This window comes from Octodon degus, unplaced genomic scaffold, assembly GCF_000260255.1.
Source record: "Octodon degus isolate 3935 unplaced genomic scaffold, OctDeg1.0 scaffold00012, whole genome shotgun sequence".
NCBI lineage: Eukaryota > Metazoa > Chordata > Mammalia > Rodentia > Octodontidae > Octodon > Octodon degus.
Genome location: NW_004524588.1, coordinates 11818399 through 11832213, shown reverse-complemented (window position 1 = coordinate 11832213; position 13815 = coordinate 11818399). Strand labels below are relative to the sequence as shown.

General features: G+C 36.9%; 1 non-coding gene across 1 annotated transcript; it reads right to left on the bottom strand.

Annotated features, from left to right (window-relative positions):
• Positions 1 to 13511: 13511 nt before the first annotated feature.
• LOC111815222 lies at positions 13512 to 13615 on the bottom strand. The gene has a single exon (XR_002819962.1). It is a non-coding gene; the product is annotated as a small nucleolar RNA U13 (small nucleolar RNA).
• Between the last annotated feature and the right edge of the window lie 200 nt (positions 13616 to 13815).

Here is a 13815-nt window from a genome sequence, read left to right as displayed (position 1 = left end):
ATAAAATAAAAAAGAAAAATTTAAAAAGAAAAAGAAAAAAAGAAAGGTTCTATGTTTTAGGGTCTTTTTGAATGTTTCCTTTTTTAGTTAAACTGCTTTAATTTAAGTGATTGTTCAGATTAAAGCTTGATATGGCAATATTTCTGTGAGTGGAGATGTATTGTTCTTCTTGGGTAATATAAATATGTTTTGTTCAATTAATCAGCCTACAGTAGCAAAAGTGATAGCAAGCCTTATTCATGGGCAGTTCAGCAAATAGATACATTTCCTTTTTTTTTTTTTTTTTTTCAGAACCGGGGATTGAACTCAGGCCCTTGCGCTTGCCAGGGAAGTGCTTTGAGCCATCTCCCTGGCCCCTAATACATTTGAAACTTTAAAAAGATATTCTTGTGTACTATATTTTCCATGGTTCTGAAAATATGAAAAACAGTATGAATTCGGCATGAATTCATTTTATTGTAAATAAATAATGATTGATTCTATCTTTCTCCCCTTAATGAAAGCTTGAGTGGAGGACAGAGATGACAACTAACATTTTTCTTTCGCACAAACATAGTGGTCACTAAGCTCTCAAAAAAAAAAAAAAACAATTGAATGAAAAAAAATGAATAAATTCAGCTAGTTGAATTTTTTATTAATTTAATATTTATAATAATTTCCTAAGTTTCTAGGTCAACTGTGGTGAAATATAGCATTGTTTCCTGGTGGATTTATGAGCAAGAGGGATCTTCTGTCTTAACTTTATTTCTGAGTGTTTGATACTTAACACTAGGAATCTGTTTCAAAATTGCCGAGTATAATTCCAGTCACAACAACTATCAGTGCTAGTATTTAATGAATGCCACCACTAGACACAACAGGTCAGTTACTAGGCTAACCTTATGCATATTACTTTTCATTACCTCTAGAGGATTGGTTCTTTTATTTTCTCCTCTTAATCTTAAGGCACAAAGAAGTCAAATTAATACCCAGCAAGTAAATAGTTGGGCTTTGACCTCATCCATATTCCCTTTCTAAAGTTTAAGCTTTTATTCCTTATACTACACTCACCTCCATAAGAGGCCAAACACACTGTACAATACACAGTCTTTGGTATATGAAGTATATTTTGTACAGACTCACCTTCAAAAGACGTATCCTTTCTGCCCAATTATTTAATAGCACGTATAGCCTTGCACCCAGCCATTCATTCTCCTTTGTCTGAGCTTCATTCTCTCCCATGTCCATGCCATTTATTTTTTTTTATAATTTTATTGATAAACAAATAGCAATGAGACAGTTTCAAATCAAATCACTAGGACAGTTTCAATAACTAACACACTGCATACATTCTTCTTAGTGGTTAATTGCTGTACAAGATATGGACTTGAGATCCTATTTACAAACACCTTTAGAACAAATCATTCTATTCACCATGCCATTTATTATGGTATATGTAATCCTGCCCCATAAACCTCAGTGAAGCATCCACTTAAACTCTCTTTTGCATTACTGATCACCAACTTCTCTAACCCTAAAAAATACACCTTCTAAGGGAACTGCCACATCCCATTGCTGATAATACCTATTAGTCTAAAGCCATTATTGATTAGCCCTATAAAATAGTAATCAAACTTTTTACCAAAATTCTACAGAAAAACAATGAATCAGTGCCGACTGGCTTTTTAAAGGCATCGTAAATTTTAATGTGTGGTGAAACTCATCATTACATTCTTTATCCTCTACCAAATTAGAAGTTACAGTTGCATTTCCAGGTGCTAAGAAAAACACTCGAACACTATCTAAAGAGGGTTTACATTACCTGCAGCGTTGAGAGCTTTACATAAAGTACACAATGTTAATTAAACTTAATAGCTACTATATTCCTGTATTTTCCTTACCAACTGCCACTTCCTTAAGAGTGTTCAATTTTAGACTTAATTGGTTCATTTTGAAACAGACAAGTCATAAATCACGATGACATCAGTTGTTTCTTGCTTTTCTCTGACCATGCTTTCTTTTTGAGCTGTCATCTACGAACAACCATAATCTACAGCTTCATCTTCTGTCTCTTTCCTGATGAAATTAATTACTGGCCTAAAAGTGGGTAATAAAATGTCCAAAGTAAGGCATTTTAAAGGCTATGTTACAAGGAAAAGATCTGGAATCTCAGCAAAGCTTAACAATTGTGTAATTAAGTTTATTGCTACAAACAGGAATTGAATATTGCAGTGCACTGCTTTGGAAACTACATAAACCTCAGCTCTTCTGGAAGGGCTAATGCTGAATGTTGTAGATAAAATGCATCTTCCTAGAAATCTTCCAGTGTAAGGGAGAGTTATGGGAGATGTTCAAGTTGCATAAAGTTAGTGTGGTCATTTTGGTTTAGATTAATTCTATCTTAAATATACCACTATATAAGATGCAGAAAATTGCCTGTCCTGACAGTGTCCACATGCAGCTGTAGGCTAACACCAGATCTCTGGGCAAAACTACTTCCCTTCTTTATATGGAGGGAGGCAGGAACTGAGCAATCAGGGCAGCTATACAGTCAGGAGTTGAGTCCAGAGTAACAAAACTGGAGAGCAGGTAAACTGAACGCTATGCAAAGGTATAACCTTGGCAGTGCCATAGATGCTGGTAGAAGACCCTAGATTTCACTTCTTTTCCTCTTTGTTGAACTGTTTTTTAACCCATATGCTACTACTGATGCCTTAGAAAAACAGATCAGATGCAGCAGCATTAGACGTGGGAAAATCATAAGCATTTTTCAAATTGAAAAAATAAAACCTCATCTTTCACTTTGAAATGATGCTCAATAATCTTTCAGACCATTTTAAATGCTAATCTTATGATCTAACAACACATAGCTATTGAGGGTAGCTCCCTATGGGTCATTTGCATATCTGCATATCTTGAGAGTAGAGGCACTGACTATTCTTTTATCCTTATTTCCTTTTTGTATGATTTTTTGCTAAGTTTATGGGTATTAGATGTACATAATGATCACATTCATCATAGGGAATCTGTACCTGTGCATAAGATATCTCGATTCATTTTTTCTCCTTTTCCTGCCCCTCCCTTTAACTTCTCTTCCCCTCCTTACTAACAAAGCTTTGTTTCTATGTTATCCTTTTCTCATATTTTTCTTTGCTTTGAACTTCTTTCCCCTACTCAGATCCCCTTTCTTTCTGAACAATTTCTCCCTATTTTACAGTAGCTATCATATATTTGGGTTCTTATTTACACTTGTAGTTTCTCATGCCACAGATACAATGGGACACACATATGTGTCTGATTCATTTTACTTAACAGTATGGGCTCCAGGTACATCCTTTTCCCTAGAAATGTCTCAAGTCTATTCTTTTTTATAGCTGAGCAGTGGTACTCTACCGTATAGAAACACCACATCTTCTTTAACCATTCATCAATTGGTGAGCATTTGGGCTGTATCCAAACAGGGCTGGTGATTTCGGTCTTTCTTTTTAATGAAAAGACTGATTTTTCTGATCTTCCAAATTTCCTCCACCCCATACGATTTCTTACCCTCCTATATACTCCAAAGGCTTCACCTGTTAGAATTCCTATGGTTGTGTTCAGTAGCATCTCTATCTGGTTCCTGGAGACTCATTCTTCTAGTTTTTGGATTCTCTGTCCTCCACATAACCTCTTATTCTGTCCCTGGATACAGGGCCACTTTCATTCCGCTGCTCCCTGAGACACCTCTTGTGCTGTGGTATTAGCTTTCCAGTGTAAGACTTAAGAACTATTCTCATTAAAGGCTGCTCACATTCACCACCACGCCTTCTACTCTTTTCCTTCTCCTTTGTCTTACTTGTTTACTAAACTCTGTCTCTCCCATGATTCTGTAAGCACTTTGGAAAACAGAAGATAATATTTATTTTATATACCCTTTATTGGTTACTGCTTTCATAAACAATGGGCTGTCAGTAATTAAAATGAATTATAATTTTACACAGAAAAGCACAGACATGTATTTCATTGATTACTACTTTCCACACTTTTGACAGGAAAAGAATAGGATCCTTTCGTCACATGTGCTATTTCCTATGCCCTGCCCTCTTTGCCCTCACAGTTGCTATTTTTGAACATCATTCTATGTATGGTTCATGTGCTAAGATTAGAAAAGGCAATGTTCTGACCTTGGTATCTTCTAAACAGGGCTCAGAGGCAGGAATGGAGTTGCCAGGTGAAGGGAGTTACTAGGTGAAGGGCTAATTGATGAGAACAGAAGTGCACTTGTCCTTGGATTAAAAGGAATGAAAGAGATCTAGGACCCACTGAAGAGCTCAAAATGCAACATCAAAGGGTATGCACATAGAGGGCAAATTTTGAAGGATAAGGATGGCTCTAGGATCACTGTGATTTCTACAGAGCATACACAATAGGAATAGATGACTACAGAAAAAAAGTTATTACTTCATCTTGCTTTTAGAAAATTTCTCTACAGAGTCACTCTTGAGGCTGATAAGAAAATGATCTTGCAGGGGAGGGGGCTCTTATTAAACTCCAGGGTCTTATTCCACACCCCACTCTTCATCATTAAAACCAAAGATTTCCCTAAGTCCTCCAAGTCCAAAACTATGCTCATGTACTTTCTCTCTAACAGAGTTTTAGTCTGCAGGACAAGCAAAAAAGATCTTGGGACAGAACAGCTGTTCCTTTCATTGCATTCCTTGCCACATTTCAGAGATGAAGACACAAGGCTCACACAGTGTCTTCATTTTATTTTCTGATGTGCCTGGCACAGTTGCCTGAGATAGCTACAAATAATTGCTCTCCAAGCTCCAGTGAACTAGAATATCTTCGCTTAAATCATGCATAGCCCTGAATATTTTTTTAAAGCAGGGAAAGATGACTATGTGGTAGTTGCTAAGCAGCCAGGCTCCTAGGAAGCTAAAAAGACAGGCATCTTGGCAGAATCTCACCAGAAAGCCACAGCCCTCTTTAAAATACTCTCCTCACTCAAACTTCTCTGAGTTCTGCTATACCCACAAGTGGAGGCTTTCCTTCTTGCTTTGAACTGCTCACCATTGCCACACCACACTAAGTAGTGGGGTGAAAACTGAGAAATGGCTTATGTTATTCAGATATCCTGCCCCACTGAGGATCTGGAGGTCCCCTAATCTTTGAGAAGAGCCTCAGTGAAAGAGCCTTTTCAAGTATTGCTTCATATGTATGTAGAGTAAAAAAGGAAAATATAGAGATTTACAGTGCAGTGAAATAAAAATATAATTCCAAATCCTATAGATGGCAATTAGGATTATAGTTTTTGCCATAAAGGTACACAGAAATTGAAATAATCAAATAGATTTAGCACAATGTCTAGAAAATAGTGAGTACATTCAGTAAAAAAGATAATGAATGAATACAGAACAATTTATATCATTTTTTCAAGGAATACTGCAAGATAAGTGTTTCACATTACAGATTTTAAATCTTCATTAGTATTTCATCATATATCTATCATATTAAGTATGTTTGCTAATTTTTAATAATGCTATTATGAAATGTTTAACATAATTCTTTCACTTTTTCAGATTTCCTTAGGATACATTCCCAGAGGAATTATTTGACCAAAACATATGAATTCTGCTAAACTTTATAACATTATTGTCAAATTGCTTTCAGAAACATTGGTAATAAGTTATACCATAAGTGTCTCAGTTACTTTTCACTTGTTGCTGGGACAAAATAACCAATATCCAAAATTAAAGAAGGAACAATTTATTTAGTTCACAGATTATGAAGGTTTCAGTCGAAGGCAGAATAGCACATGGCAGAGGGAAGCAGTTCATGATAGCAGAGAACAGCAAAGAGTACAGAGAGGAGAAGCCGCTGCTGCTTGTAGCAAGCCTCCCTCCCTCCCTTCCATGCTGACTGCAAAGACGGAAGCTCCTCTGAGGAAATGGAACATTCTATCCTTCCTCAGTTCCCTTTTATATTCTTCCTGTGCTAGGTCACTCTGAGATGGGCCTTCCACACCCTATGGAGGGTCCCCCTCGCCCTAAGCTGTGGAATTGCTGAAATGATTTAGTTGGACTTTTGACTTCTCAAGCTGACACAATGTATCAACCACTATAATCCACTGCTTGCCAACTTGGCAACTAGAAATATTTAAACCAGTCTCCAGATACAAAGAAATGCTTATTAACATTTCACAACTTCAACATTATAACACAGGCTTAACTCTCATTATAAATCACTATTAAGTCTATCAACATAAAAATTGTTCCTTCTTTAATTTTGAATATTAGTTATTTTGTCCCAGCAACCATAAAATTCTGCCCTTGGTGCCCCAAAGACTTATGCACATCCCTTTATGCAAAAGGCCTTTAACCTATCTGCAAGAGTTACCAAAGTCCTAACAGGCTCAGCAACGCTGATAAGTCAATTTCCAAGTCTCCTCCAAGATCTAGGCAAACTCTTAGCTGCGAGCCCCTGTACAAATGAAAAGTTAAGTACTTCCAACATTCAAAGGCACAAGATAAACATTACCATTCCAAAAGGTACACACTGCAGAATAGAAAGCATTAAGACCAAAGCAAGTCACAGATCCTACAGGGCAAACATTCAGTCCTGTACTCCCATGTTCAACATCTGAGGCAATCTGTGGCAAACTGTGAGCTCCATGTAGCTCCACCTCTATGGCACTTCTGCTAGTTGTAGATCCCATAGCTTTCCCCTGTGGCTGGCTTTGCTCCTTCTTTAAAGCTTTTCTCAGGCAATCCCCATTCCTTATTTTTCCAAGATTCTGAGGTTTCCACCGCATAAGCTTCTCACTAAGAGCTTTCCACACTGCCCTCCCAGGGGCACACTGCCTAGCCTCAAAGGCTTTCTGAAATCTAGGTAGAGGCCTTCTTAACCTCAGAACTCCTACATTCTGCATACACCTAAAATCAGTGCCACATGGGTGATGCCAAGGGCTGCTGCCAGCTGGAGCAGTAGCCATGCTTTCTTTTTTCTTGGCTGTAGGGGTCGAGTACCTGGATCACTGAGCATTCTCACCCTGATTCTGAGAAACAAATTCTCTATGATGCCACCATCCTGGAACCTGTTGTGGCTGCTTCATCCATTCTGGAACATGAGATTCTTCAGATTACTGCTCAAAGCAAAGTCTCTCACCCTTGTGGTTCTGAGGCTGCAAAGGGCAAGGACCTGCTGCCTCCTGTGATGCCATCAGGATGTCTTTTCTATTCTCTCAGTCCTCCTGAGCAATGGAGATCTCAGCTCTATCTTTATAGTCCGCAGACTTCCTGGGGCTTCCTTTCTAGTCAAACCTATAACATTTAAAATCATCTTACTGGGATCTTCGATCTTGATTCTCAACATAAATCTGATGGAACACCCCCAACAATAGCCATGCTACTGCCTCACCATTCGACTGCCTTAAAATTTCTTTTGCCAGATTAACAAGTCCACTGTGCTTAATCTCAGTCTCAGGCAGTCTCTGGGCATGAGGAAAATGCAAACAAAGTTTCTGCCATGCTACAGAATACATTATCTGGAGTCTAACAATCAATGCAATCCTTCTTCCCAGCAGAAACTTCCCCAGCCTGGTCTTTATAGGCAGGATTTCTATCAGCATTCTGATCTTCTGAGCTCTGACCAGAATGTCCTATACAGAATAGCCGAAGGTGTTGCAGCTGTTCTCTTGTAGATGACATCTCTGAACCTATCCTATGTCTCCCCAAGAGCCATTTCCTAAAGCTCATAATCCACATTATCAGGTATAGTCACAGCAAGGACCCCACTTCTCATGTGCCAAATTCTGTCTTGGTTATTTTTCCCTTGTTCCTGGGACAAAATACATGACACCCAAAATTAAGGAAGGAAAGGTTTATTTAGTCACAGTTTGTGGAGGTTTCAGTCTATACTCTGCTGGCTCCAAGGCAGAATAGCACATGGCAGAAGGCAACAGTTCATCTTGGTGGAAAATAGCAAAGAGTAAAGTAAGGAGCAGCCTAGCAAGCATCTCCCAATTGTTTCAACCCTGACTGCAAAGACCAGAGCTCCTCCAGGGAAATGGAACACCAGCCTTCCTCAGTTTTCTTTTATATCTTTTCTGCCATATGGAGGGCACTCCACACTTTAAGGAGCCTAAGGAGGGACCTCCAGGCCCTCAAGTGTAGAATTGCTGAACCAATTTAGGTAAACTTTTAACTTCTCAAGTTGACACAATTCATCAACCACTACAATAAGTATGCTAGTTTATGTCTTACTGTAACTTTAGTACCATAGTATACTACCCTTTTAACTGTCAACTTTCCATTTTACTTTTCACAGAAAAACATACCATTAGATTTATTATATTTCAATTTGATATAATTTTTTTACATTTAATGTATATCTACATTTATTCTTTTGTGAATAACTGCACAAAGGCTTCATCACAATCCTCATCTTGAAATTGTACTTTAAAGCTACTGTGACAAAATCAGCATGCTACTGGCAAAATAAAACATAGATCTGAGGATCAATAGAACAGATTAGCAGTTACAGATACAACTACAAACACAATCAGCTACCTAATCTTTGACAGAGGAACCAAACATTCACTGGAAGAAAGATAGCCTCTTTAATAAATGGTGCTAGAAAAACTGGCTTTCCACATATTGAAAACTAAAATTAGATTCATGACTATCACCATCCACAAAACTATAGTCAAAATGGATCAAGTATTTAAATATTAAAATTGAAACACTAAATCTTCTGGAGGAGAAAGTAGGTAGAAACCTTAAAGATATAGGGGTAGGTAGAAAGTTCATGAACAAAAACCAAACTGCATGGGAAATACTAAAAAGAATCAATGGGGATCTCACCTTTTTGAAAAGTTTCTTCATGTCAAAAGAAATTACCAACATAGTAAAAAGAAAACCCATGAATTGGAAAAATTATAACTGAATATCCTTCAGACAAAAGACTTCTATCTAGAACATATGAACAATTTTTTTAAAAACCAGGCCTTCAAAATTCAAAGACCCAATAAAAAATGGGCATCTGAGATGAATATATACATCAAAAATGAAGAAATACAAATGGCAAGTAAATATATGTGGAACAAAAATGTCCAACATCATTGTCATTCGAGAGGTGCAAATTAAAACAACACTGAAATTCCATCTTATCCCAGACAGAATGACTATCATCAAAAAGTCAATTAATAACAAATACTGTGGGACCATAGGGAAAAGCAACATTTCTCCATTGTTTTTGGGAGTGCAGGCTGTAATCAGTGTGGGGATTCCTCAAAACAGCCCAGCTATCCCCCTCATAAGTATTTTTCCAAATGAACTGAAAACATCATACATACATGTCCACACATATTTATAGCAGCACAACTTGTCATGGCTAAATCTTGGAAGCATTCCAAATTTCCTTCAACTGAGGAGTAGATAAAAAAAAGATATGGTATTTTTACACAATGGAATATTACTCAGCTATAAAAAAGATAAATTTGAGGCTTTCATACGTAAATGGATGCAACTAGAGACTGGATTAATAAGTGAAATTAATCAGACCTACACGCACAAACATGGTATTGCTTTGCTAGTGTAAGAACCTGAAAGAGTAAATAAAATTTAAAAGACACAATAGAGACTGTACAAGAGAAAAAAGTATCAGTTCCAAGGGAAGGAAAAATTGGGATGAGGAAAAGGATAGAAGAAAGAAGGGGAAAAGATTACATATATAAGACAGGTTGGATAATTGTACTGCTGATTTCTGCTGGTCTATTGAAAAGAGCAGTTAATGATTAAATTTTTTTCTGTTCTGTTTTAATTTCACATATATATATATATATATATGAAATTACATTCCTATTATTTTGCTTAGTGAAATTCTGTATTGTTTCTAATTTGTTTTTACCATTTTTCATTCTCTTTAAAAACATAATTTAAAAAATAGGGTATGGCCCAACGAATCCATTACAAGTTGAAAATATAAAAAGCTCAAAATATAGCTAGAGTTTATAACCACAGAACATCAGAACACAACACAATATACTGCAAAATGTCAATTATTCATCATTGCAATTGCATGGCTGACTGAGAATCACAAAGTGTCACTAGCTTAGGAAAAGTCCGGAATTCTTACTTCAAAGTATGGTTTTCACTGATTATATATCACCTTCATAATATCATAAAGTAAGAAAAATATCCTATCAAAACATTGCGAGTTAGGAACCATTTATATGTTGGTTTGTATTCTTACACCATAACCAACCACTTTACTAAGTTTTGATCATGTTAAAAATATGTGTTGATTTTTCTAGTAGGTAAGCCATGTACAAATGATGGTATCTGTGTGTCTTTTTTGTAGTTTTTATATTTAATGCATCACCAAAAATCATAGGAAAACACTTATCAATGGTGAGATAGAGCAGACAGGTCTTGTTTTTCACTGCAGCTGTAATTTTTCCAGTGTTTCAACCTTGACAGTGAAGTCACCTCTTTTCTTTAGATAGAGGTCTTTTGTATAAGAATATTATTCCTGGGAGACCGGGAGATGGCTCAGTAGAATAAATGCTTGCCTGGCAAGCTCAAGGGCCTGAGTTCAATTCCCGGTTCTAGAAAAAAAAAAAGAATATTATTCCTAATTTTATAAAAATTTGATCAAGAATGAGTATGTTGTTAAAAGCCACTACTAAAATAAGTCTACATAAATATATCACACAAGCACAGGACTGAGTGACTAGCTCGGCATCTGTTCACATCAATGGCATCATTAGTAAACATTTCCTAAATTCCTAAATATGATGCTTAGGTCAATATAAGGTGGCCTGATACAGGCGTTGCAGGTTGGTGCCCCAGGAAAAGCAGGCGATGAAGCAGAGGTCAGCAGACAGGCTGTTCACCAGGCGTAGCCTTGGAATCAACAGCTGCGAAAGGCAGAGTAAGAGCAGGAACAGGCAAACTGAGGAACTGGGTTGTGATGTGGGCTCAGGGACTGCCTTGGCTGAACCCACCGAGTTTGAATAGAGTGGTAGGTCCTCCATACTCCTGCATTAATCAGTTGATAGCTGCGGGCTGCCCAGGGGGAAAAAAAGGGACATGACCCTGGATAAGGAGGATTTCTGCAGCTGAGCAATCCCCAAAAGGGCTGACAGCTGAGCACTATCTACAGCCAGTACTACCAGCAGCTGGGTCAACAAACCCTTCAATGAAAGGGTTTCTGGGCCATGCATCACAGTGTCCACCACAGTGGGAAACCCAGTGCCTGCTCCAAACCCATAGAAATGCTGGTGAGAATATATTTTTTAAGATGTTTTTAATACATACTTAAGCATAAAAAGCAAGACCGTGTGCCAAAAAGAGCTGACAGGCAATGCACAAGATTTAGATATTTGCCTTAGGAAAATATGATTTTAAGTTCATTGAGAAGGAAATGAAATCCTTTAGACTCTGTTTTCAATCATCCACCAGAAACAAAACCCCCAGAATCATGCCACTTGTGAGTGCATGGTCGAAAAGTTTACTGTCCTCAACATAAGAAAACCTTAAGAAGAGATATTAATGCAAAAAAAAAAAAAAATCAATTTAAAAATGGTCCAGTGTATAGATCCTCAGCACAGGAAAAGCTCCAATGCCCTATAGCAGTGATGTTGAACCTTCTGGAGCTTTCAATGACACAAACAGTCCTCTGCGGCACCGTGCCATAGGTTCACCCTCACTGCCCTGTGGCATGGACGTGCTCCCTGGTGTAACTGAGATTCCCACAGTAACCAATGCCATTGTATAAAGGAGCTCACAGGCACAATGAGGATATCAATCTGAACTTCAAAATGTCAGAATCTTCAAAACATAGACCAAACAAGACAAAATAAATGTGATTAAAATATTCTGAGAAATAAAGGAAGGAAAAAAATCCAAACACCAAATTCATCAGAGAAAACAACAAATCAAAATTCTAGACATTTAAAACCATACTCATGAAAAAGTATAAAATGTATTACATTAGAAAACTGTAAGATTGCAGAGATCACCTGGAATGTAGCCCCAAAAGAAAAAATTAATGGAAAATATGAAAGTACTATGTTCAAGAAATCTTGTAAGATGCTGAAACACCCCTCCGCATTCATTAATAATTATTGAATACCTATTATGGGTCAAGTACTGTGTTCAATATTGGGAATGCAATCGCAATTAAGGAGTAAAATTCACTCAGATTATATTAGCATCATCAAAATGTAGTTCACATTTTTCTAATCCATAAAACCAGCAAAATTAAATAAACTGATAGGAATTACCTGGTAAGATAATCTTGAACTACCTCCAGATGATGAGGAAAATTTTGCTTTACTCTGCTTTTTATTGATTTACCATAACTGGAGTAATGTGATCCTTTCTTGGAACCACAATTTAAAGGGGAGTATTGGCAAATTAAGACCAAGGAAATACAGATGTTAATTTCCTAGAACAGATTGCCATTTAATGAATAGCTCATGGGTGCTCCAGGAAAGAAAATATTGAGGCACAAAAACCTATGGTACTTTCTAATCCTTTTTTTAACAATTATAAATGTATATGCAACAAATATCTGTATAAGCTATATACACTCAAGTATAAGGCAAATGTTAATGGTTGTGAAAAATCAAATAAGCATTAATACAGTCATAATAGGAGATCTCAATACTCCAATGTAACAAAAGCACAGATCAACATGACCAAAAGATCAACAAAGAAATAACAGAACTGAACAACATCTTTAAACAAATTGACTTAGTGGGTGTCTATAGTGTTCCTCTGCATGAAATCAGAGTCTACATTCTTTTTTTATATAAATTAAATCATTGATTTTTATTTAATAAAATACAAAGATGCCAGGCAAACTCAGGAAATCTAATTGTCTAATTGAGCTAAATAAAATTCTAGATGAATTTTAGAACAAAAATTTGGAAAAAAAGAAAGAGTGCATATACTCCCACCTAAAATTATATTAGATTAAAAGCAAAGTCAGATAAATTATTCACTTTCATGGCTTTTTATATTTAGAAATTTATGAGTCTGTATATTGCAATATAAAATATGAATTTTATGAATTCAAAACCCCCAAATTTTACCTGTAAATTTCAAATTATCATCTGATACTGATTTTTTTCTTTTATTTTTATTTATTTATTTATTTATTGGCACTTTCTAATCCTGAGGTGTTATGATTCAATTTAAGGCTGAAGTGAGAGTAACTGTTCACTTCTTTCTTCTGTCCAACTGTGCAGGTAGACAACAGCGCTCGGCCCTAGTAGATGAAGGTATGTAACTGAGTTCTAGACAGCTGACCATGACAAGAAGCACAATGTACCACTTCCAAGGCCGGCCCTTAACGGCCTCACACATGCATGAATATCGTGGCGCAGAGCCTCAGGACCTCGGCAGACACAGCAGAAGATGGTAAAATCCCAAAATGAGTCACTGTGTGAAAAAGAGCTACCATCAATGAGGTGCAGTTACTTTGTATGTCATGTGATTGGTAACACCCTTTTTGAGCAGTTACACATTTTACTTTATTTTTTACACCATACCAGTAATATGTCCACATTATGAGCAGATTTGAAGAAAGAATATATCATAAAACAGCATGAACACCCAATAGTCACATTTAGGAACTACAAAAGAATCTTAGTTTTTAAAAACAGCTGACATTGGGGCTAGCAAGATAGCTCAGTGGTCTAAAACGTCTGTATAGGTAAGCTTACGCAGGCTCAGGGGACCACGGTTCTATCCCGGCACCACATGCCATGCCAGACCCGCCCTCGGGACGGGCTGAACCAGCAAAAATAAATAGACAGATAAATAAATACAGCGGACATTGACTTAA